Genomic DNA, 24,140 nt, shown 5'->3' with positions numbered 1-24,140 from the left:
GTAGATGACAGATGTCACTACACGGGTCACCTCCCCTGGGACCCTACTCAAACGTATTTTATCAGAGAAAAAAATCTCATTTCAAAATTGCGCTTGGGTGAGAGTAAGAACGAATGACGGCAGTGATCTGGGCCACCCCTTAGCCGGTCATTTCCCAATTAAGCCTGGGAAGCTTTCCTGGCAGAAATGACTAGAATCTCAAAGGCTGGTGAAATCCTTAGTAATGATAGTTATCATCTAATTCATGGTTACTGTATGTCAGGAACCACGCCAGGGCCTTTATACATGGGGAAAAGAAAGAAAACTTGCTTTTAAAAATATTACCCACACCAGAAGGAGAAAGGTAGCAGGAGATTTACAACAGGGAATTGGCATGTGCGGTTTGGGGCCGCGCCCAGGTCTGAGGCCCAGGAAGCAGGCCGTCGGCCTGGACCACACAGGTGCAACCTCATCTTCTTCAGAGAGGCCTCAGTTCTGCTCCAAACCTCTCAAGTAATGGAGTCAGGCCCACCCACACCTGCTGTGGGGTCATGTCCCCTGTGATGAAGCCAGCCAATGAGTCTGCTTACCTGCACGTGCTTCTGCAAAAATGTTAAAACGTTGGCAATAGTAAAGGCACGTTATGAGCCTTAAAGACATTGACGTCACTCAGGTCCCTGGAAATGGCTATAAGGACTGGGTGGGGGTGGGCTAACAAGGGCAAAGGGGGGCATTCGTAATAGAGTCAATGATAAAAATAAAGCCCCCCCCCCCCAAGAAAAGAAAAAGAAACTGGCCATAAGAAAAAAATCAACCGATTATGGACTTTAAACACATCACCAAAATACCTTCACAGCAACACTGATATTAGTGTTGGGTTGACTAATGATTATTGCCAACATAAGCTAATACTTAAAACTGGCCAGCATACCTACCTCCTGCCAATCATCCAGAAAACATAAAGGACACTTTTTCCTTTCAAACTAGGACAGAAAGTTTCATTAGAAATCGCAGAGGTGGAAGAAGTGAGCTTAGGAAATGTGGGCTCAGGAAACAAGTTACAGCGGACAAAGAAGGGCCCTTGGAGCTCCGGAGAAAGAGCGGCAAGGGCGATGCACCCGGGGAAGGGGGTGCGGAAAGGCAGGATGTGCTCCAGAGGGACAGAGAACCACACTGGGTCCTCTGTCCTGAGGACCTTTAAGAGTTGTGATCTTAGAGGAGGTCCCAGGGGAGGATCTCAGCAGAAGAGTCATCAGCTTTTCCAGGTGTGTCTTTACAGGATCGTGGTCTCTACTGATTGGTTGGTGCCATAGCATCCCTAGTCCAGCCTCGCTGCTCTTCTGGGCCCGGAGCCTGTCCCATTGCCTTTTGGCTCTGAATGTGACACACTCTGGCCGGTGGACTGTGGACATCCCAGCAGGAGCTCTGAGAGGCCTTTGAAGTGTCTGCCAGCCCTGTTGCTCTTGTTTCGGCCACAAGAATGGCATGTTGAGGTCTAGGGCTCTCCTTTCAGTCTGAGTCAGTTCTGGAGGCTGGAAGGATGGAGTCATGGTGTCCACGTAGTCAGGTCTGTGTCTGGTGAGGACCTGGTTTCTGGTTCATTCACGGCCATCTTCTTGATGTGTAAACTTCTTCACTTATGCAAAGCAGGCCAGACTAGAACAGGAGTCATCAGGAGAAGAAAGCTTCGCCAAAGTTGTCATTTAGAACGAGAGAGCAGATAAAGTGCTTCCCAGACAAAGTAAAGCTAAAGGAGTTCATCTTCACCAAGCCATTATTACACGAAATGTTAAAGGGACTTATCTAAGAAAAAGATCAAAACTATGAACTTTAAAATGAGAACAAACTCACAACTATCAACAACTGAATCTAAAAAAATAAAAACAAAAACAAAGCAAACAACCAGCACAGGAACAGAATCACAGGTATGGGGATCATTTGGAGCAGTATCAGCTGGGAGGGGAGGGGGGAGAGTGGGGGGAAAGTACAGGGATTAAGAAGCATAATTGGTAGGAACAAATCGACAGGGGAGGTTAGGAAATGGAGAAGCCAAAGAACTTATATGCACAACCCATGAACATGAACTGATGGGGGGATTGCTGAAGGGAAGGGGGTATGGGGGCGGGGAGAAAGCAAAGGGAAGAAAATCAGGACAACTCTAATAGTATAATCAATAAAATATACTTTTAAAAAAGGTGGGGATTTTAGGGGAGGTCCCAGAGGAGGATCTCAACAGAAGAGTCATTGGCTTTTCCAGGTGTGCCCTTTCAGGATCGTGGTCTCTACTGATTGGCCTGCCCTAGGGCAGGGGTCATTGGTCAGTGAGGTCAGCCAAGGCATCGCCAGTCTGGCCTCATTGCTTTTCTGGGCCTGGAGCCTGTCCCATTGCCTTTTGGCTCTGAATGTGACACACTCTGGCCGGTGGACTGTGGACATCCCAGCAGGAGCTCTGAGAGGCCTTTGAAGTGTCTGCCAGCCCTGTTGCTCTTGTTTCGGCCACAAGAATGGCATGTTGAGGTCAGGGCTCTCCTTTCAGTCTGAGTCAGTTCTGGAGGCTGCAAGGATGGAGTCATGGTGTCCACATGGTCAGGTCTGTGTCTGATGGGGACCCGGTTTCTGGTTCCTTCATGGCCATCTTCTCTCTGTGTCCTTATGTCTTTGGGGAGAGTGTTAATAAACTTCTTCAGTTAGTTATGCAAAGCAAGCCAAACAGGAGTTGGCTCCCTAGAATGGGAGTTACTGGGAGAAGAAGGATTTGCATGCTTTTAATTCATTCCATTCATGAATCCATTCAACGGGTGGTCGCTGAGTACCTTACTGCATGTTATTGCTCTTGATGCTTGAAATATATCCGGAAATATTGTAAAACAGACCAAGAATCCAACCTGCGTGGAATTTATATTCTTCGTATGATAGAATGGGGGCAATTTTGAGTTTTCTTTTGGCAGCTGGAAGAGATTGAAGTTTAGAAGCCTGACATCCAGGAAAAGAGCTAAGGAAGACAGATTTTGGGATGGGTTCCAACCTGGTAGTATAACCGAATGCAGGCCCGGCTGCCTGCTGCTTGGAAAGCTGATACTCAAAAGACAGGTGCTGATGTAAAGGAAAGAGGTTTTATTTCAGGTGCCAGCCACCTGGAAGATGGGGACTCACCTCCCACAGCCCATCTCCCCCTCAGTGAAGGCAGAGGTTTTTCTTAGGAGGGAGAGGGGAGCAGAACAGACGACCAAGGAAGAGGGTGGAAAAGCCCTCTAAGTGCAGAGGAGCACAGTGCGTTCTGGTGAGGACAGTGACGGTCCAGGTCCTGTCATCCTGGTTTAGTCATCCTGGCTTCACGTTGTCCAGGCTTTCCTCTGTCCTGGCTCCAAGGCTGAAGTTCAGCAAATCTCCCAGAACTGGGAGGCCTGAAGGTGGGGTCTGTATCTTTGAAGTCAGTTCTAGGATCCCTGCACAATCATGCCATTCATCCGTAAGCTGCATGTTAGAGTCCGCACTTGGAGAACTGGTGTCAAAAGAACGGTGGGGTTGTTACCACTCCCGCTGTGACAGTGGCAGGTGGGGACTCAGTACTGCCGACCAGCAGGGAACCCTTTCGAGCTGCTCACAGACACTAATAAGGACAGTGATACCCAGTGCCTCGATTCCCAGTCATCATCAACCGTCATCCCTGAAACTTCTGTTGAAGTCGCTGACACCAAGCCTGCAGTTAGTGATATTTGGTAGTGCCTGTCCTTAGAACAAACTGGGGCGGAGTGAGCACAGCCACCCCGGGCGGGGGGGGGGGGCTGGCAGGGGAAACAGAAGCTGGAGAAGATGTCTCTGCAGTGGCCGTCAACATAAGAATGTCCAAGCCTGTAAAGAATTTCTGTAAGATTTTATTTGCGCCTAAGTGACGACAGTTGTCGGGAAGCAACGTCTTAAATGCTCTGGAGAATGACAGTTTTGCAGTGTCTTTTACACATTTTAGATCAGGAGGGAAGGTAAGAGGATATGCAGGTGGGAGAAAGCAAGGTGGGGATTGGATTACAGGATAGTTAGGATTGCGTGCTCCTTTCAGTGAGGTTAAGCTCGTGTGCAAAGGTGTGCAAACCGGGATGCACAGAAACAAGGGACAGGACTTGCTTAAGACGAAGATAAAGCTTTTTACTAAAGAAGTTACATGTCTGGGCTGACTACCCACCTTGACCAACCCAGTTAGAAATTTGTGATCATATCACCATGTGAGGTTACTTTCCATAGAAACCCTTTTTGTGCCCACAATGTGTATATAAATGTATTGATATACAGAGATAGAGGTGGAAAGATGGGGATAGTCAATTTCTTCCAAGGAATTGGCTTACAGGATGGGGGGTGGCGAGCCCAACTCCAGGGGCAGGTCAGCAGACTGGAGAGTCTGGGCAGGGCTGCAGCCGCCATCTCCTGGCACTATTGCCTTTCCCTTCCAACACTGGGGCTGGGGCACGTCAGCCAGGTGGTCCCCTTCATTCGAAGTCAGCTAATTGTAGATGGTGACCACATCTACAAAATACCTTCACAGCAACACCTGACGCACAGAGATCTGATCGGATTGTAGGAGGAGGCTGCCCGAGGCTACAGTGAATGGCAGCGTCTGGAGATGCCCAATGCCTGCAGAGCGCACAGAGTTACGGGCCAGGAGATTTAAAATAAAAAGAGGGCAGAGATGAGCTCTAAGGGGCCCTCTGCCTCAAGGAGGCCTGGATGGTCATGCTGCAGCTGCCGGTATTTCCCAAGGGGTGGTGATTTGGACAGATTTTGGATGGAAGAGGGAACTCTGGTGCAGCCTAGGATTAGGATGGCCTGGCAGAGGGTGGCAGGTTTATTCTTTGAGTGTTCTAGAGCCGGGGTATCACACTCATTGTCACTGGGGCCCACACGAGCCTCACAGTTGCCTTCAAAGGGCAGAAATAACTTTAGGGCTGTATAAATGTAACTACTCCTTAACTGTTAAGGAGTTGAAATTACATTTGGCTCTTCGAAGGCAGCCGCAAGGTTGATGCGACCCCCGGTGAAAATGAGTTTGACGCCCCTGCTCTAGGGTGAATGAGCTCAAAGGCAGAAGCCTGCCATTCTTCCCAAGTTGTGTGGCTTTTGTATCTTACATTGTCTTAGTTTGTAAATGAATCTAATAGAATTAGATAATTAAACACTAACAGGGGGAATGAAAGGAGAACTCAGGTGTTGAAGAGTTTAGCCTTCACTGATGGGCTTAAGTGACTAATGCCCGTGGGAAGCTGTTATCCAAAACTGTGAAGCTTTTGCATAAAGACTCCTTTCCTTTCTCACCAAACCTCTGCCTCTGGAATTTGCCTGGTGGTGGCGGCGGTGGTGGCAGGACCCCACTTGCGGTTCGGGGACACACCTGCAGTCCTGTCTGAGCAGCTAAGCGCTGTCACCTGGACGGATTGACGGTAAAGGGAACCATCGCAGGCAGGTCATCGAAGTGACCAGAGACTCCAGGGATCCTCTGAAAATTGAGAATGAAACTGGGTTTTTGCAAGACGGAGCTTCAGACAGCTTATTCAGCTATTGAAGGGAAAACAAGATAAAACACTGGGAAATGCGCCCCAGGGTGACAGACCACCCGGAAATGGTCTGGCAGCGTCCAACTCGCTGTTTACTGTTGATCAGGGTGCCCCACAGCTCCCGGACAGCGGATGTTACCTTGTAGAAAATGATTCTTATTACAATGCAATTATCGATTTTTCCTAGCTTTTTAAATCCTCATCTGAGGATATGTTTACTGATTTTCTAGAAAGAGTGGAAGGGAGAGAGAGAGAAACATAGATGTGAGAGAGAAACATCAATAGGTTGCCTCCCGTACACGCCCTGACTAGGGATTGAACCTGCAACCTGGGTATGTGCCCTGACTGGGAATCACTGGACGATGCTCCAACCAGCTGGCCCACCCGGAACCCAGGGCTTTTTTCCAGTTTTATTGAGAAGTAGTTGACATACAGCATCATGTAAGTTTACATCGTACAGTGCAATTTGACTTCCATAAAATGATTACCATAAATTAGTTAACATTTCTCATCTTATACACAGATGTTTGTATGCACAATATTCCCCTTGTGATGAGAACTCTCAGGGTTTATTCTCTTAACTTTCAGATACTGGATACACATCACAGGGCCGTGGTAACTACAGCCGTCCTGTTGTACATTACATCTCCGGTCCTGTATATCTTATAACTGGAAGTTTGTGCCCTTTTTTTTATTATTATTTAGTTGGTACCTTTTGATCACCTGTATCCAATTTTCTTCCACAAACACACACCCCATGACCACAAATCTTCTTTCTCTAGAGTTTGGCTTTGTGAATTTTTTTTAGATTCTACTTGTAAGTGAGATCACTCAGTATCTGTCTTTCCCTGTCTGACTTATTCCCTGAGCATAATGCCCATAAGGTCCATGCATGTCGTCACAAGTGGCAAGATTTCCTTGTTTTTTTATGCCTGAATAATACTCCACTGTGTATACACACCACGTCATTTTATCCATTTATCTGTTGATGGGCACTTAGGTTGTTTCAATGTCTTGTCCATTATTGTAAATAACGCTGCAATGAACATACGGTTTACACATATCTTTTTGAATTAGTGTTTTAGATTTCTTCAAATAAATACCCAGAAGTGGAATTGCTGGACCATACGGTAATTCTATTTTTAATTTTTTGAGGAACCTCCATACGGTTCTCCACAGTGGCCGCACCAGTCTGCATTCCCACCAGCAGAGCACAAGGACTCCCTTTTCTCCACATCCTCACCCGGCATTTGTTATGTCTTGTCTTTTTGATGCTAGCCATTCTAACAGGCATGAGGTGGTATTTTACTGTAGTTTTGATCAATGGAATATTTTCCCCATATAAGAAAACCAGAAGATGGGATCTCAAAATGTGTTTCTTTGGTATAGGAATTATTTTGAAGCAAAGCCATTGAACACCAGGGATTCAGGGACAACTAAAAACAGGGCAGAAGATTTCCTTTTGTAAAGGAAATTTCAATTTGTGAAAGGTATCCCTGTGGGTGAGGCACTACACAGCGTCACAACGTGACCTTGTTAACTACCCTTTTCCTGGTCATTTTCTATTAACTTGCCTCCCACCATACTGTCCAGAAGCCCCCAACACTCTTCCCTTTGTTGTACCCTAAGAAGATGCATAAACCCAGGTTCCAACCACCCTCCTCCCACGTGTAAGCATCTTGCACATGCTAGTCAATTTCTGTTTTTCTCTTATTCACTGTCTTTGGCCAGTCTCACATATTCAGCCTCAGCTGGATAACCTAAGATGAATAAAGGAAAGGATTTTTTGTCCTCTACATACAGAAATGAAAAGTATTTCCACCCAAAGAAAAGATAATGCCCAAAGGTTACAATTTTGTTGGCCTTGGCCTTGGTCAGTCTGTCACTGACTGACTTGGCAACCTTACATGAGCGGTCTTTCTCTGCATGCCTTTAAGTATTTCCTTCTCTCCTGAACCCTTCCGAGCATTGGCTTCTGGGGCTTCTCTCATCAGCGAGTTATAAGTCTCAACATGTGTACATCCTATGACGTTTGAAAAGGAAAGGGTGAAGGGACCTGGGAGGCCGAATGATCTGGGGGAATCTGAGTGATATTTACCTTATCCTATTTAATTGACATAAAAACACAGCTGTTCATTATTATTATTGCTCTTTTAATAGAGGAAGAAACCGAGACTCCCCGAGGTTGAAAACCTGCCCAGAACGACATAAATAATTCACGGCAGAGCCGGGATCCACACCCTGGTCTGCAGTGGCTGTTCACCCTGCTCTCTCTGCTCTCTGTAGCTGCGGAGCCATTGAAAGGATCCTAGGAGTCTAGTCCTCACACTCCGCTCAGATTCCTTCTAGGGGACCTTGACAAGTACTATCTTCCACCCGACAGGACCGTCGGATTCACTTTTGTACCATTTGTTTTCTCTTCTAGCTTATCCTCAGGATTCCCACCCCTTCTCCAAACACCCTGGACTTCAGGCCTTTAGCTCCCTAGACACTGGCCCTTCGTCAGTTCGTTAGTACCAGTCTTCAGCAGAGGCGTCCCGAAGTGTTAATGCAGACAAGAGTCATTTGAAAGATTTAAAGTGAATGTCTGAACCATCAAAACAAAATATTACCATGACACAAGAAATAAAACTATCTTTTCTGCAAAACAAACAGAGCTGAATTTTGAAAATAAGTCACTTGTGTTTGACTCCAAAAGGCATCGAATGGCACGGAGAGCTACTCGTCTGAGCAGCTGGACGCTAGTGAGCACAGGAGGACACTGGGAAACACAACGAGGTCAGCGTTCTACACCAAGAACAGCACTGACCTCACCCGGAGCTGCTGGGTCTGGAGCATCGAGCCGAGTAAATTAGGCCTCTTCTGACTGCAGGCGACAGAGACCTATTTGAACTTGCTGGTAGCCAGGGGCTTCAGGTCCTGCAGGAAGGGCTCAGGCACGCCCACCTAGTTGTCTCTGACTCTGCTCCCTTTCAGGCTGGCGTCCATCACTCCTGCCCCTTCTTCACTGTGCGCAGTGTGGGCAACCCGCAAGTCACAGCTCTCTCAGCCCCAGAGACCTGAGGCTCTCAGAACCCCAGGGGAGGGCTCTCATTGGTCCATCTTAGGCTTGGTTCGCGTCCATCTCTGACCGATCAGCTGTGGCCTGAGAAAGGAGTGATGTGATTGGCCTGCCTCAGGTGAGGTACTGACCTTCGACACAATCCCTATGGCCAGTGGTGAGGGCGGGGGGCAGGATCAAAAAGAAAATGGCAGATCCTATTCTAAGCATGTGGCTGCTCTGGCGAGAAGGAAGGCGCCCAGAAGAAGGTAGGAAGGTCCTCTTGGGGGCATTCTGAACAGATTGTCACTATACAGGGACAATGAAGAGTTTGGAATTTCAGTTTTTACTCATTAAAAAACACCAAATTGCTTTTGCATTAGAGTGAAAGCATTGTTTCAAATGATTATTTCATGTATCTATGTGCAAGGTGAAGAGGCATTCCCATATTGTCCTTAAGGACCCGCAGGAACAGAAGGGGCTCGCTGCTGTTTCTGAACATGTCTCTCCCTTTCACCGCTCCCAGAGCTATTGCTTCTTGGCAACTCTGTTTTGAGCCTTTAAGTTCAAGGTGATTGGGCCATTATGCACATTACTCAGGCTCCGATAAACTCATTCCCTCCCCATCCCCCACTCTATTCCTTTGATCATTGCTTTATTCACTCACTCAGCCACTATTTAATGAGTACCTGTTATATCTAGACAAGATATAAGAAGATATGTAGAGAGAACTAAAGCACGTGCCCTGCCTCAAGGGCGACATCAAAGAGGGGATGTTGGACAAGTAAACAGATTATTATAAAACAGTACAAGTACAATAACTAGCTTATTCTTTTTTTTCACCAGCTTCTAGGTCCAACAAACAACATGTCCCTTTCCACCTCAGAACACTCATTCATCCTACCTACTGATGTCCACATAGTTTCAAGCATGGGCTAACTTCCATTTTCAAATATAGAGAAGGGTTCAAGTGCAAATGCCCACGAGACTGTTCCACATTCACACCAAGGAAAAATGGCTGCTCTTTATGCCGTTCCTGATGAGCGGATAACCGGGTAAGGCATCATTCATACTGAGCCACTTCTACAGGGGGAAGGGGGCGCTACCCCAATGAGACCCCAGAATAATAGGTATAAGCGAGGACTATTCTGGGCAGAGTGGAGCACATTTTCAACAAGAATTCTATAGGAGATTTTGTAAGAGCTGGGAGGAAGGGAGCACGGAGGGAAGACTACGGCAAAGAGGTTCCAAAGATCAAATCCCCCTACTTACATGGCCACCAATGACCAACATTGGGATGAGGAGGGTATTCAGGATGGGGAAGGCTGGGTCAACTCGGACGCATTTTTGAAGTCCACCTGTTTGTGCAGGTAGGAGGCTGAGACCGTGGAGAGTTAGGAGTTTTCCAGGGATAAGGGCACTGTCGAGCCATCCTCAGCCACTAACATTCAGCCCTGGGTCCTCATGGAATCTGGTGCACAGCAGCAGGTAACAGGTCATGAGCCACTCGTCAGAGGTCGAGAACTCAGGCCCTGGGCACGCTCCATTCGCAGGACCAGCTCCTGCTTGGTGAACGGATGCTTCTAGAAGATAGAGAGTGGACGTAGGCGAGGCCAGCAAGCGAGACCAAGGAGGGTAGGAGCTCTGCAGACAAACGACGTATTTTCCCAGTTTTGTTTAAAGTGAGAAACCCACAGAATGAAAGAATGGGGTGTAGGGGTGGGAGGCACGATGGAGAATTAATTGACAACAAAAGAACAGGTAAGAGAGGCTTAAGTGGAAGCTTTATGTCCTGATCAGACTCTGCACAGTATTCTGTTCCCTGGAAGGGAAGGAGTCAGCGCGCCTTTCCATTTGAATGAGAACCCGAAGTCTGTCCCCGCAGCTTCCGAAAAGGCAAGGATGCTCCCTTGAGACTACAGTCCGGCCGACTCCTCACAGACGGGCCCTTTGTGGAGCAGCACTGAGGTTTCATTCATGAAGATAAACCATCAGAAACAAGCTCTGCTTAATGCACTTTAACTGTGTAATAGTACAGGCTTTATTAGCAAACACGAAATACTCCCTACAGAACTCCCAGCTGACACAGTATCCCCTCCAGCCTGGATGTGAGCTGCGTAGTTGGCACTTGGTATTTTCAGGAGGGTGATCACTCGGGAAAATCCTGCTGCCCTTTTCTGACATCAGTGCTCTGGAGCCTCTTGTCCTTGCCTCTTTTTTTTTCCACGCTGCCTGCTGTCTGCACGAAGTAAAACTTGGAGGCCCTGTAAGATTACCAGCGACCAGGCACCGTTTTAATGCACTGTGAAACACCGTCTTTCCTCTGGGTAATCACGGTCACTGAGCTCTCTTCCAATGTGGAAACAGGAAGTAGCGTATTTCATGCACTTGCTTTTATGAGTCCTTTGGCTCTTCTCGGCTTTTCCTCGCTCGCTCATCCCACAAACCAAAGTGAGTATTTGTTAATATTTCCCCAGACCGCTGTTCGAGGAAAGGAACCACTTGCTATTAATCGTGATGGCAGAACTCCTTGACTCGCAGGCGCTGGTTCGGAATTCTCAGACTGCAGAGCTTGTGGCGAGCTGCTGTTCAAACGCCGTTAGCCTGGGAAGCTCCCTGAGGGGTCTGCTGGCAATGCCAAGTCCAAGGTAAATTCCTCCGAAGATTCCAATTGAGTGGGTCTGGGGGTAGGACCCAGACAGACATTTGCAGTGTTAACCAATCCACCAGCTTATTCTGGAGCAGGTGTGCTGAGAAACCATTTTCAAAAAACCCCGAGTTATAGGTTTTTTTTCCTTATCAGTAAGATGGTTGGCTTGTGGGGTAAATTCATTCATTCATTCATTCATTCATTCATTCATTCATTCTTATCAAGTACTTACTCTGGGCTTCCTAGCTTGATTTTCCATTTCTAATGACTTTTCATTTAAATTTCATCATCACACTTCACTTTTCTTGGAAGAATTGCCAAGGGCGAGGCTCAGAAGAGACAAAGTGAAATTGGCTGAAAAGTGGTCACTCCAGCTGCAGGCCAGGAGGTGGGAGGGATGACATCCAGGCCGGTGGAAACCATCTGGTCGGGAAACAAATGCGATGATGACCCTCACCCAAGGAACTTGGCTGTTGGTCCAAGTCTCCAGAGGGAGTGCTCCCTGGCCCCATAATGGGCTGAGCAATTTCAATGTTATGAGGGAGTGGAGATTTCAACATGTGTGAGCGAGAAGCTGAATAACAAACAGCTTTGTCTGCAAAGCTAGTGGGCCTTCCGTTATCTTGGTTATTGTGCTGCCTGGTTGTTGTTATAACTTGAAAACTGTGGTCCATGCAGAAGGCTGTCTTGTGAATATTTCACGTGTGCAGAGCCCTTACGTCCTTGGCTGTCTCACAGCGTTTCTGGGGGATTACAGTCAGCACAAATATAAGTTCCACGTCAGGGCTGATCCCCAAGCAAGGAGCGAGATGTCGACTCCAAAGAGGCCTTGGCAACCCCGTCGACAGGGGCATGGGAGTGAGTTGGTCTTGAGATTTTGGTTGGTTGGTTTCATTTTTTAGTTTTCTTGTTAGAGGGGGTGGTCGAGTTCTGCAAAGATTTAGAGGGGGAACGTAGGGGAAGAGACGTCCCAGGATGAAGAGTCCAAAGCAGAGGCTCAAATATAATGAAGTCAATTTCCCTAGGGCTCAATTTTATGCACATTCTGAATGCTCCATTTTTGTCTAGTACTTATACTATTTACTAGGTTAAAAGTACCCATCTTGAACGTAAAATAGTATAGCCAGCAGGGGAAAAAGTTTGGCAGTTGCTCAAAACACTGAACGTAGAATTATTACTATGTTTCCCAACAACTTAGATATACTTGGATATCCGAGTTCTCCCATGTATCCAAGAGAACTGAAAATAAATGATCATGCAAAAACATGTACAGGGATGTACATGGCAGCATTGTTCATAGTAGCCAGAGAGTGGAAACAGCCCAAAGGTTGACCAGTTAATGAATGGATAAACAAAATGCGGTATATCCACACAATGAAATATTATTCGGCAATAAGAAGAATGAAGTACTGATATATGCTAGAATGTAGATGAACTTGGAAAACATTACACTAGGTGAAAGAAGCCAGACAGAAAAGACCACATACTGTATGAGTCCATTTATATAAAACCTCCAGAGTTGGTGCAGCCATGGAGACAGAGAGCGGATGAGTGGGTCCTGGAGGGGGGGGGAGGGATGAACAAGTAAGGGGCATATTTTTTAGAATGATGAAAATATTCTAGAATTAAATGAAGATGTTTGTTGTACCCACAGCTTAGTGGGTACAATAAAAACCACTGATAGTACACTTTAGAAGTGCAAATGTTCTATTATGTGAGTTACATCTCAACTTTTAAAAACTTCATCTTTAGTTCCATGTGCAGTTCTTTTTTTTGAAAGGCAAAAAGAATCATATCTATATAAATATATATGTAAAGATTTAGTTAATTCTGATGAAATAATACTTCAATTGTGGTAAGGGGAGGGAAGATGGGGGCGGGGAGGAGGGGAGGGAGGAGGAAGGGGTGAGGACAAAGGAGTGGAGAGGTGGGAGGGGGAGAAGGAAAGGGAGGGAGAGGGACAGAAATGGAAGCTGGTGTGTCTTTTTAACCTAATCTCAGAAGCGACGTGCATCCCTTCTGCCATATTCTATCGGTCACACAGACCGCCTGGTTCGTTGTGAGGAAGGACCACACAGGGTGTGAATCCCAGGAAACAGGACCCAGAGGGTTGTGGGGGGGGCACTGGCTGCTCCAGGGAGACAGTGATACTCAGGCTGTTCCGATGCAGAAACAGAGTGAGGCTTCCATCTCTGGTCTGGACATGGGCCCAGCACCAATGCTGTCAAGTGCAGGTCGCATCTGCCCAGCTGGGGTGACTCCCGAGGTCAGCTGTTCCCACTGCTCTGGGAGCTGCCCTGGGACAGCGTGTCGAAGGGCAAAGGGCACCAGACTGGGAATGAGGCCTCACTGTGTCCACTGCCACACGCTGGGACAAGCCACGGTCCCTCTCCAGACCTCTGCTTCCTCATTTGCAAAAGGCAGTGTGACGAGACAAGAACAGCGCTTCTCAGACCCCCAGGGATCCAAGGCAGTTTTAGCAGGCCCCGAATGAGGGTCCGACTGGGACAAAGGTAAAGGCTTGCCATGCATCAGAGGACGAAGGGACCCTGAAAGCCACTGCAGTCAGACAGATGCCCACGCTAGCTGGATCCTCCCTTTTGCATTGGCAGAGCCTGCTCCCAGAATCCGAGAGGCCTTCGCTGTGGGCTCACTCTCAGTCACACCGCAGCTATGCAAAGAATGTGTGGTTAGGTTCCATCCTGTGGTTGGCTAACCAGAGGGAAATTGCCCTTGTATCACATGTCACAGTCATTGTCATTTAATCATTTTCTTGCTGCCCGGAGGGGGGAATCATCTTAAAGGAAGGATGGTGTCAGCAGTGTCAAGCAGGGCCCGCAGATCTGGGTGGAAAGGCAAGGAGCCGTCACCAGGACCTGCAGCTGAGCGCAGAGGCACCAGGAGGGAGGGCCCATGGGTCTGAGAAGGGGCTGTACCAGGAGGGGCTCAGCTTGCCTCTCATCACCTGTGGCCCCCTCAGGGCTGATTAAGACAAGCAGGTGCAATCGTGGCCCACTTGGGAAATGTATGAAAAAAATGGCGCCCTGGATGGGGATGCGGCAGGGGAGGGGGCGTGGTGTGTGGGGCACTGAGGGTTCAGTTCCCTGAGATGGGGCGGCCTCCACTGCTCCCCTCTACCCCACGCGAATGCAGTCCACAATTGCCAGATCTTCTCGTTTATCAGGAGAAGCCGGATAGCCAAGTTTTTACACGAAATTTTCCAATTTTTAAAATACTGAGCAAGCCAAACAAAACTTGGCGCTGGGCCAGGCCCTCCATTATGAATGAGTGAATTACAAATGAATGAATTACAAATGAGCGACCCCATTTTAATCCAAACACCAAAACCATTGCATAAACCTTCCCATTCTCCTTCTGAGAATTTGGTTCCCTGGAGGCTTCTCTGTATTTAACTACCAAGGGCTCCCTGTGTGCCGGGTGCAGAGAGGGTTCTAGAATGTTCTCGTCTGCTCATCTCCTTTTGGACCACAGAGCCTCCTCTGCCTGGTCCACCCTGTTAACGACGTTTTCTGTCTGCAGGAAAGTGGGAAGAAAGGACATAGGAGGGCAGAAGAACATAGGCCTAGAAGGAACGTTTAGCTTGTGTCTCGTCCCACAGTGGGGGTACAGTCAGGCCCCAAATCGGCAGCTGGCCCAGAGCTCACTGTTAGTTACTGACAGAACCGGTACTGACAAGGAGCACCGGTCGGTGGGCCGCCCGTTATGCACCAGCCCTGCCTGCGGGGGTGTCATTGTGTCACTGGGCTTTGGGTTTCATTCCTCACGACACTCCTGGGATGCAGAGACCACCTTGTATGAGGCGAGGGAAGTGAAGGCTAAAGAGACAGAGTGACTTGCTGGGATTCAGAGAGCTCTCACGGGGTGGGGCTGGGACTCGAACCCAGATGTGCCTGAGTTCAGAGCACACGTTTTTACTATTATACTGAGTGAATGAATGAATGAGGTAATAAGTGAATTACTGTGCGAATGAATGCATGAATAAGTGAGTAAATGAGTAAGTGAAAGAATGAGTGAGTGAATGAATGAATAAATAAGTGAGTGAATGAGTGACTGGGTGAACGAATGAGTGAGTGAATAAATGAATGAGTGAGTGAATAAATGAGTGAGTGACTGGGTGAATGAATGAATGAGCGGGTGAACGAATGAATGAGTGAGTGAGCTGAGGCTCTGCTCCCACCCTCCCTCATCCCTCACCCTGCAGCCCCACCCTGCTCTCCTAACTCACGCAGTGGTTCTGAGACTTAAATACTTGAGTTACACTTCTTTGTAGGTTTCTCAGAGGAATCTCTCGGGCTCACCACCCCCCTTAGTGGCTCAGGCTGTCCTCTTCTTTGTCACGGGCCTCTCAGGAGCTGTCAGTGTTTAGACACACCCATCTCCCTTCCTGTCATACAGATACGCTCGTCATCATTCACTTTTTAAACACGTTGGTGAAGGGAAAACATTGGGGAAAGCCGCAGGTTTTCTGCATCAAGGAGGGTTATTATTTACCAGCGTGCTAGTTTCTGTTATTCTTTCTGTACCCTGGTGTGCAATCAGAGCTCATAAAAGTGCTACCGTGTGGGAGGTCTACGCTTCCTCTCCATTAAGCCTCCCCAGATGTTCATGGCTCCTGACCCTTCCCGCCTCCCGGCCTGCTCCGTTCACCTTCCAGCCTCCCTCCCTCTCTTTGCTCCAGCCCGGAGCTCGGAGCTGCACTGCCAGTCCCGCGTTGGCTGATCCACCAGCATTTCCCAAAGCTGCGACTCAGCGTCTGCCTGAGCTTCTCAGGTGTGGTCTTCTTGGTGTGGTCTCCCGTGTACTGCCTGCTCCGATTCAGAAATCCCTCTTTCTGAGAACCCGACTCCCAACAGCGGATGGATTTCCTTGCTGCTTTTGGAAGTCACCAAAGCACCCTCCCCCTCCCTACCCTGTGCAATCGGAGAAGCGCCTGTGCGGTGCATGCGGACCCGGACCCGATGGCGCGCTAGGGGCTCCCCAGACACGCCTATCTCTGCCGTCAACGAGCTCGCAGTTTCAGGCGGTGTTGCTTTGAAACCGGGAGACACTGTGGCCCTCCAGCGAGGTCCTGTGGTCTGCTTTTGCAAAGTACCACTCCCAAAGGATACCAGGGATAACCCAGATTGGGGGCCCTCTGCCTTTCGCCCAGATCCACCCAGGACCAGCTCCGTGGGCTTCTTGGCTCTGTCCTGATAGCTTTGGCTTTTATTACCTAGGAAAGTGCACTGCAGAGTCATCGAATGATGTGTAAGCCTTGCAATCTGCACAGCCAAGTGCTATCACATGCTGATTCCGGGACCTAAAGAAAATCACAGAGTTGGGAGCTATGGTTTCCTCACTTATAAAGTGGGAATAAGAGCAAAAACGGCCCTGGCAGGTGGGTCTGTCGGTCGGAGGTCATCCCATACACCAAAAGCTTGTGGGTTGGATTCCCAGTCAGGGCACATGGCTGGCTGGGCTGTGGGTTCGATCCCTGGTCAAGGGCGCGTACGAGAAACAACTGACCGATGTTTCCCTCTCACACCGATGTTTCTCGTTCTCTCTCTTTCTCCCTTCCTCTTCTCCAAAACCAATAAACATATCCTCGGGTGAGGATTTACAAAATAATACTAAAATAAATTTTAAAGAGAGCAAAATGGTCTCACAAAATTATTATGAGAATTACGTAAGTGGGCGCAAGTGAATGTACTTGGGACAGAGTAGACTTTCACCCCCAGACGCTGAAGGAATTTCTCAAGGCCAAGTAGAGGTGTCCGCGGTTGGTTTCCCTCCCTCCGGCAGCACCGCCTCCGGGGAGGGGCCGGCGCCACGGCCGAGCCGCTTTTGCCCGGCCTGGGGATGGGGTTCCCAGGGGTGGGTTTGGTCCGTCCCAGTCCTGGCCAAGGAGTCTGGTGTCCCTTCTTCACTCTATTCTTTAACTTAAACATGTTTATCATTAAAAAAATGTAAGCAAACAGAAAAGCATAACGAACAACTTACCAGTTAGCATTTTCCATATTATACATTATCTGTATCATATAGATACACACACGTCATCACTTACTGTCATCGATGGGTTCTGCGACTTGAAGGAGCTATTGGTCAACTATGTGTGACCACAGGCTCACCGATATAAATAAGAGTTACATTTCCGTGGCGTCTCATCTGTGTTAGAATGAGTGACCTTGAACAAAGTGTTATCTGAGGAACCGCCGTCTATATTTGCTCAATGACTGTTGCCACGATGACCCAAAATATTTCAGTAGGTACTTCCAACACAAGTCATTCTTTCACAAAAACTATATTAACATACTATTCTAACCAAAATTAACAGTTCCCTAAAATCATCTAATACTTAGTTCATGTCCAAATTTATTCCCAAAATATATTTTATAACTTTATTTGGCATGGGGATCCAGTCAAGGATACATTTGGTTATGTCTGTTACGTTTTTAAAAATCTCGTGCAGACCACCCCCAGCCTGCCCGACCCCTGCACACCCCTCCGTCTCCTTTAAAGTTAAATTCAGCCCAGGGGCCTGGGTGGTGACCGGGGACACAGTTATCAAACTTCTCCCGGAAGAGGAGCTCAGTTAGTGGGCCGCTCCTGCCCGGCTGGGGGTCCCAGGGTCAGATGGCTGGGGGATATTCTCTTTCATTCCAGGAACCAGGGGAGGGAGTGGGAAGGTTGCCACTCACTTATGCTACTAGCATTTTCCTGAGCCAAAAGCTGGATAATCAAAATATTCCCTTCCCAGCACCCGGGGCCCTATAACTTTTCTACCCCTGTCCCCAGCACATTCAGGGATAGTCCCCTTGTTTCTTGGGTAAGAGAGGGGATGGGGATGCAAAGATACTTTAATATTTATGAAAGCAACACATGAACGCTTCAGAGCACTCCCACCGAGCAGAGTAAACTCTAAGACTCTACACACATAATTTCTGACCAGGGTATCTGGGGGGAGGAATCCGCATCTCCAGCAGGAAGGGAAACCAGCTCTGAAATTGGGAAAGCCTGTCTTGGTTGCTGAGAGCTCATTTCAACAGCTGATTAAACAATATCACCAATGCAGTTGACAAGCCCCTAATCAGTGCAGTTTCTCCTGTGAATTGAACAGTTACCTGAATGAACACTTCCATTTGGACCCGCTCCAGCTGGGGCTGCTAGCAGATGGTGTGTAGATGAGTGCCCACGAGCATCCGAGAAGTCGCATCTGGAAGCCTGAGTCACCTTCTTCTCCGACATCCCTGGGGGAACAGGGGCTTCCAGAAGAGAGACATCCAGACTTCTCGTGGCTGCTGTGAAGGCTGTGGAATATTCAGGTGTTTCTGTCTTAAAACTTTCAGAGAACACAAGAGAGATTGACCTAAAGTTCTTACTGAAAAGGCATTTCCGCCATGGATGAAGTAGTGTCACCTTTTGAGTCATGTTGCGAAGGTGTCATTTATGAGAATGTCGTCTTTAATACAAGTTAACGAATATGCCCGACCACTGGAAAGTCTGTGCTCAAAACCGCTCATCCAGCCGTGGTGACAGATTTGCACCGACCCTCGTCACTGCTCTGAGGGGCCTGGAGCAAACAGCCTCCCTGGACTGTTTCAAGGTTTAATGAGATACAACAAACATGAAAGCGTTTTGTTGGATGAAGAGCACTTTATATGTTGCGAAGGGCTGCATCAACACATGACCAGTCCCTGTTAAAAGACCGACTGTTCAACCAGAGTGAATGGCACAGCAAACGATCTTGAAATAAAGCCAAAGAAAGCGGTTGGCTCGGGCAGATCCCGAACCGCAGGTCAGCCTTCGTTCTCAGACGGAGATCCAGCCACCAGAGTTAAAGGGCCAGCTTGCACTACAGACTGGGGTGGGGCTAGGGAACTCAGTTTGCTTCGAAATTGGAAAATACCCTATTTAGAATAGAATGTTGTCCTACCTTGGGACTTCCTCTTCTACCGTAAGTTTCAGGCTTTCTGGGGCCACAGGGTTATCACAAAGGGTTCGTGTCTCCTTATGCAGAACCAACCCTGAGGGTAGCGTGGGCGATGGGTATTTAGTAGGCACTGGGAAATATTTACTAAATGAACCAATAAACCTGGCTGGGTGGCTCAGTTGGTTGAAGTCCTGTCCCAATGAGCCAAGGTTGCAGGTTCGATCCCAAGTCAGGGCACATACAGGAATCAACCAGTGAATGCATCGATAAGTGGAACAATAGATTGCTCTCTCTCTCTCTCTCCCTCTCCTTCTCATCAATAAAAAAATTAAATGGACAAGTAAATGAATGGATACGCCATCTCATTCATTTATATACTAATATATTTCAAATTATGTCGATAGCATTGTGTTTTGATTATTTATTGCTGCACAACAAAAACTTAATCCAAAAACTTTATGGATTAAGACAACAACGAGCCGTCGTTTCTCATAATTCTGCTGGTGGGCCAGCCGGCCCTGTTGGTTTTGCCCCGAATCACTCATGTGGCCTCATTCAGGGGCAGACAGGCGGGGCCAGCTGGGCCAGTCTCTCCCCCACTGTCTCTCATCCTCAAGGAGGCGGAGCAGCCTCTTCCTGGGATGGCGGCTGGGTCCCAGGGAGGCAACCCCCGTGGGTGTGTACTTGGCTGAGGCCTCTGTCAAGTTCATGGATTCCCCTGGGCCAAGCAGGTCGCCCCTTCCAAGTCCAGGGTCAGTGTGGCAGGAAACGAAACCAGGAGGTTGGTTCTTTGGGGACCACAAGTGTGACAAGTGACAGCAGCAGTTCCAATCTTCGTTATCCAATGGCACACCAAAAATGTGATGTTTTTAGCTAATCTGCCAAAAAAAATGATATAACTTTGTTCCATCTACACCAGACAGCTCTTGTTGTCATTTTTTTTGTTGTTTGACAATCCAAGGGAAGGAAGATGTCAGTGCTCCTGACTAGATAGATAATCATGTATTGCGTGTTTTAAAAATGCTTGCGGCACCGAGGTTGAAAATCCCTGCTCTGCATCGCTGCGATGAGCTCATTTTACCTTCATTTAAAAGAGCTACTCAACCCATAGAGCTCTGGTCTACAACATAACATTTTCCCAATGAGCAGAACGTCCATTCAAGTTCAGGTTCTCTCATGAGGCTCCACGAACGTGCTTGACATTTTAAAGTGATCCTGGGAGTCCAAAGAGACAGGAAACTCTGAAAGGGAAGGTAGAACCTTAAGTGCCTCGGTGAGGGGGGCATCTCCCTGGTGATAATCTGTGAATCTGTGCTTTCTTCGGGTGGTGATTCCGCGATCTCCGTGGGCAGGCCCAGGGCCTCCCTACGAGGGTGTGGCTGATGAGGAGACTTTTGTGCTTATTTCGAATGTTGTTGACATCATTTAATCGCGTCTTCCATACGTAGAAAACAGTACTTTCTCTTTCTTCCTAAGTGTCCTATAATCCAAATCAAATAGTAAACTCTACTTTTGTAAATAAAAATAAAACACTTAAAAGTGGTATCTGATTACTCCTGAACCCCAAATCAGAAATTCTGAATTCTGAGGGTTCTTCCTTTCTGTCGTGATAAAGCTATTCGAGTAGGTTCTTACCAGGATGTAACTGAGCAAATTATTGGGCAACCAAGTCTTTCTCCAAAGTGTCACATCTGGGAAAGACCCTCGCTGAATCAGGTATGGCTGCCACTTGTAACTGTCTTTGTTTATGGAACCAAGCCCCTGCTGGGAACAGGGGTCGGGTTCCTGGCTTCTAGGGCCCCACTGTTGCGCGTGGGAAAGAAGGGCACTTTCTGGGAAGCCAGGGACCTTAGCAAACCAGGGGGGGGCTTGAGAAGATGGGGGTTTCCTTAAATTTGTAGGTGTGCGGCTTTCTAGCAGGCTGCCCCCTCCCCCTGCAATCCAGGTCTTCATTTCTTCGTCAGAACCCTCCCCACCCAAGCCCCGCATCCAGCCAGACCAGGTCAAATGCCTCCTCTTAGGGAGCCTTCCTTCCCAGCTCCTCCTCCAGACAGAACTCTGCCTCCCAGGTTCCCGAAGCGCAGCATGGGGTACCACAGGGAAGATAAAGGGCTGAATGGATGACTGAAGAGACGACTTACAGACAAAAAGAGATAGTGTCTGAACTGAGGTTTTAAGAGAGATTAGGTTTTCCAACCAGGGGAGGGAGATCAGGTTTAGGTGTTGGGTAATGTCCCCATTAGCCACACGGGTCCCATTTGGGGACGTCTGCTGCTAGACCCTGCCTCCATACCCCCCTCTCTCTCTTTCTCCTTCATCTTTCCCTCCCTCCCTCCTCCCTGTCCCCTCCCTTTCAGGAATGGGGACCTGAAAGCTGGTAGTAAACACTCTGGAGAGGGATCTGCTCTGGAATCCTGCACCCCTCACTCGTGGGTGAGCCAGTGAGTTACCTAAACTCTCAGGAGCCCTGGATTTCCTCACCTGCAGAGCAAGAAAGCCGATCTCCACCACCTAGGGTGGCTGGTAACCTCTGTAAAACCCCTGGTGCAGCTCCTGGCAAGAATTAATAGCCACTTTATATCGTTCTCCTCATCACTTCCTCCCCCCAGGACTCCTGGCCAAGCCTGTGCAATTAGCAAGTTAAGAAGCTGCTGACCTAACTGTCCTCTCTTAACACTGACCTTGCACCTCTGGGGGTTGGGGCTGCGGTGTGGGATCTCTGCCAGGCAGGCTGTGTGTTTCGGAGGCTGAGGCTCTGGCGCCCCAGGTGACAGCACCCGGCCTGGGAGTGGGGTCCAAAGTCTCTGCAGAGGCCCCTGCGTGCTCCTGTGTGTGGGTTCTGGCAGCTGCTCCTGAGGCCGGAGAAGCTGGGCTGGAGGGCAGCCCCTCTGGGGTGGACCGCAGCCCGAGCCCTGGGCGTTCTGGAAGGGCCGGCCACCCACCTGGAAGAAGCGGGGAAGGCCGCCCAGCCCCAGGCCCAGGCCCTGCAAATTCCACTTCAGGGCCAGGCCAGGATCCACTTTGAGGGTTGCTCCCAACGCAGGGACTTCCCTTGGGGAAGGGCAGGGGGAGGGGCTGCAAGGTGGGACTCACCTGTGTCAAGTACCTGCTTCTCGTTAGATTCTCGGTGACCCCCGGGAGCAGGGCCCCTTCACAGTTTGAGAAGGGCTCCATCTACCTGTGTTCTCAAAGCTTCTGCTGCATTTTAAAGAAAAGGATAAATGCCAAAGTGGGGTCACGAAAAGGGCAATTTATACATTTTACATGAATGCTTTTAACAAAAAAAAAGCACTCACTGAATGACCACGTGGGGAGATAACACTGGGGCCGCATTTCGGGTCCTCCTGGCCCGCCCCTCCCTGCTTGCTCTCTGGGGTGGCCTTCTGCAGGCCTGGCCGTGGAGGCGTGGGCTCCCACGGTGTGTGGCGGAGGAAGTGGGAGGTGAGGGGCAGGCTGTGCGCATCACAGGAAGTGAATTGATTGTGGAAACGGGAGGCTGGTGCTGGGCCCTGGGGGGGGGCGGGGGCAGGGATACAGCTGCCTCCCAACACGGGCGTGAGGAGGACCAGAGTCCCGAGGACCAGAGTCCCCAGTCCTTCCTTCAACAGCCCCACCCAGCCCTGGAACCAGTCCACTGTCTGTCCCCTGGTCCATGGTCATGTCTTTGAGCCCAAGATCCCAGCCAAGGCTCCTAATTGCAGGTCCCCCTGCGCAGCCGGGGCCCCAGGCATATTCTGCCCAGCCTGCTCCGGCTTGCCGGGGCTCACAGGGGCCTTGAGAAGACAACACGCAGGACTGAGAGAGGGGGCAGGGGGCCTGGGGTGGGGAGCAGAGACAGAACAACCATGAAGATAATCACGGGGAGATCCAGGATCCCGGTCTCTGAAAAGTGAAATCGGGGCCCCTTGGACTAGACGTTAGAGAGATGGGATTTGGGCCGCTGGGTGGGCCCACAGCCGGTCCAACCAGGCCCGGAGCTGCCCTGCAGTCTGTGGGTGTCCGTGGCTGTCTCTGGGGCAGAGAGGGCAGCAGGAGAAGCTCTGTGCTGATCCTGGGACCCGGAGACCAGCTGAGGGCCGCTTTGGTCCGGCTCAAACCACTGGGCCTGGCCTGGCCATGGGAACCGAAGTCCCTGGCAGACCCTCTGGATTCTTAGGCAGAGTGAGGGAAAGAGGGACCCTTTCCCTGGGTCCCCCATGTCCCCTGGCCAAGGCCAGGCTGATGCCTGGGGGACATGCTGTCTCTCCCGACCTGCACATGACCTGGAGGACACGTGTGTCACTCCCCCTGTTCTGTGCCGGCAGTAAGGAGCCTGCCCACGTGTCTGCAGAGCAGTGAGGTTTGGGGCCGGGCGCAGGCCCTGCGGCTCCAGAGTTCCCGGGCCTGCCCCACCCCCTTCATCGGGAGGAAACCGCCAAGGGCTGAACAGCAGGGTCCCAGCCTCTCCTTGTTCCTCCAGGATCCCCAGGCTGCCCTCTGCCCTCTGCTCTCTGCCTCCAGCTGAACTTGACACAGCACCAAAGGGCTCCCCTGGCCTCTGGCTTCCCACTGGGTGGCCAAAGGGAGGCCCCAACCCAGATCCAGGGAAGCAGAGATAGCTTTGAGGACAGCCAGGTGGGGGTCCCCACTCCCCTGGCTCCCCACCCTGGTTTCTCCCCAGCTCTAGGTCTCTCACTGCATTCCAGTAACTGACCTTTGACCCAGGGATGGCCAGCAGCACTGAAGTCATGGTCTCCTGCTGGTTTTCTACAACCCAGCCCATCCCCTTGTGTGATCAGGAAACTCTCCCAGCTGCTGTGTGGAGGTGCCTTCTCCCTTCCCAGCCCCCTCTCTGCAGGTCCCGACTGCCCCCTCCCAGTTTACCCCCTCTCCTCAGCTCATCTTACTCCTGCCTTCCCTCTCCAGGCACCCGCTGCCCCCCACCCAGCCCAGGTCTCTTCTTCACTTCCCAGCCCCCCTCCGTCAACACCACTCTGACACAGGAATCTCCAGGAGTCA

The 24,140-nt window shown here is 49.5% G+C and overlaps 1 non-coding gene across 1 annotated transcript; it reads left to right on the top strand.

Moving 5' to 3' along the window:
- The first annotated feature begins 545 nt into the window (after positions 1 to 545).
- Positions 546 to 674, top strand: LOC119041760 (small nucleolar RNA SNORA33). The gene has a single exon (XR_005081103.2). It is a non-coding gene; the product is annotated as a small nucleolar RNA SNORA33 (small nucleolar RNA).
- Positions 675 to 24,140: the final 23,466 nt, after the last annotated feature.

This window comes from Artibeus jamaicensis, unplaced genomic scaffold (assembly GCF_021234435.1).
Source record: "Artibeus jamaicensis isolate MK-2021 breed Jamaican fruit bat unplaced genomic scaffold, CSHL_Jam_final scaffold_1689, whole genome shotgun sequence".
NCBI classification, from domain to species: Eukaryota; Metazoa; Chordata; class Mammalia; order Chiroptera; family Phyllostomidae; genus Artibeus; species Artibeus jamaicensis.
This window is presented reverse-complemented; position numbering and strand designations above follow the sequence as displayed.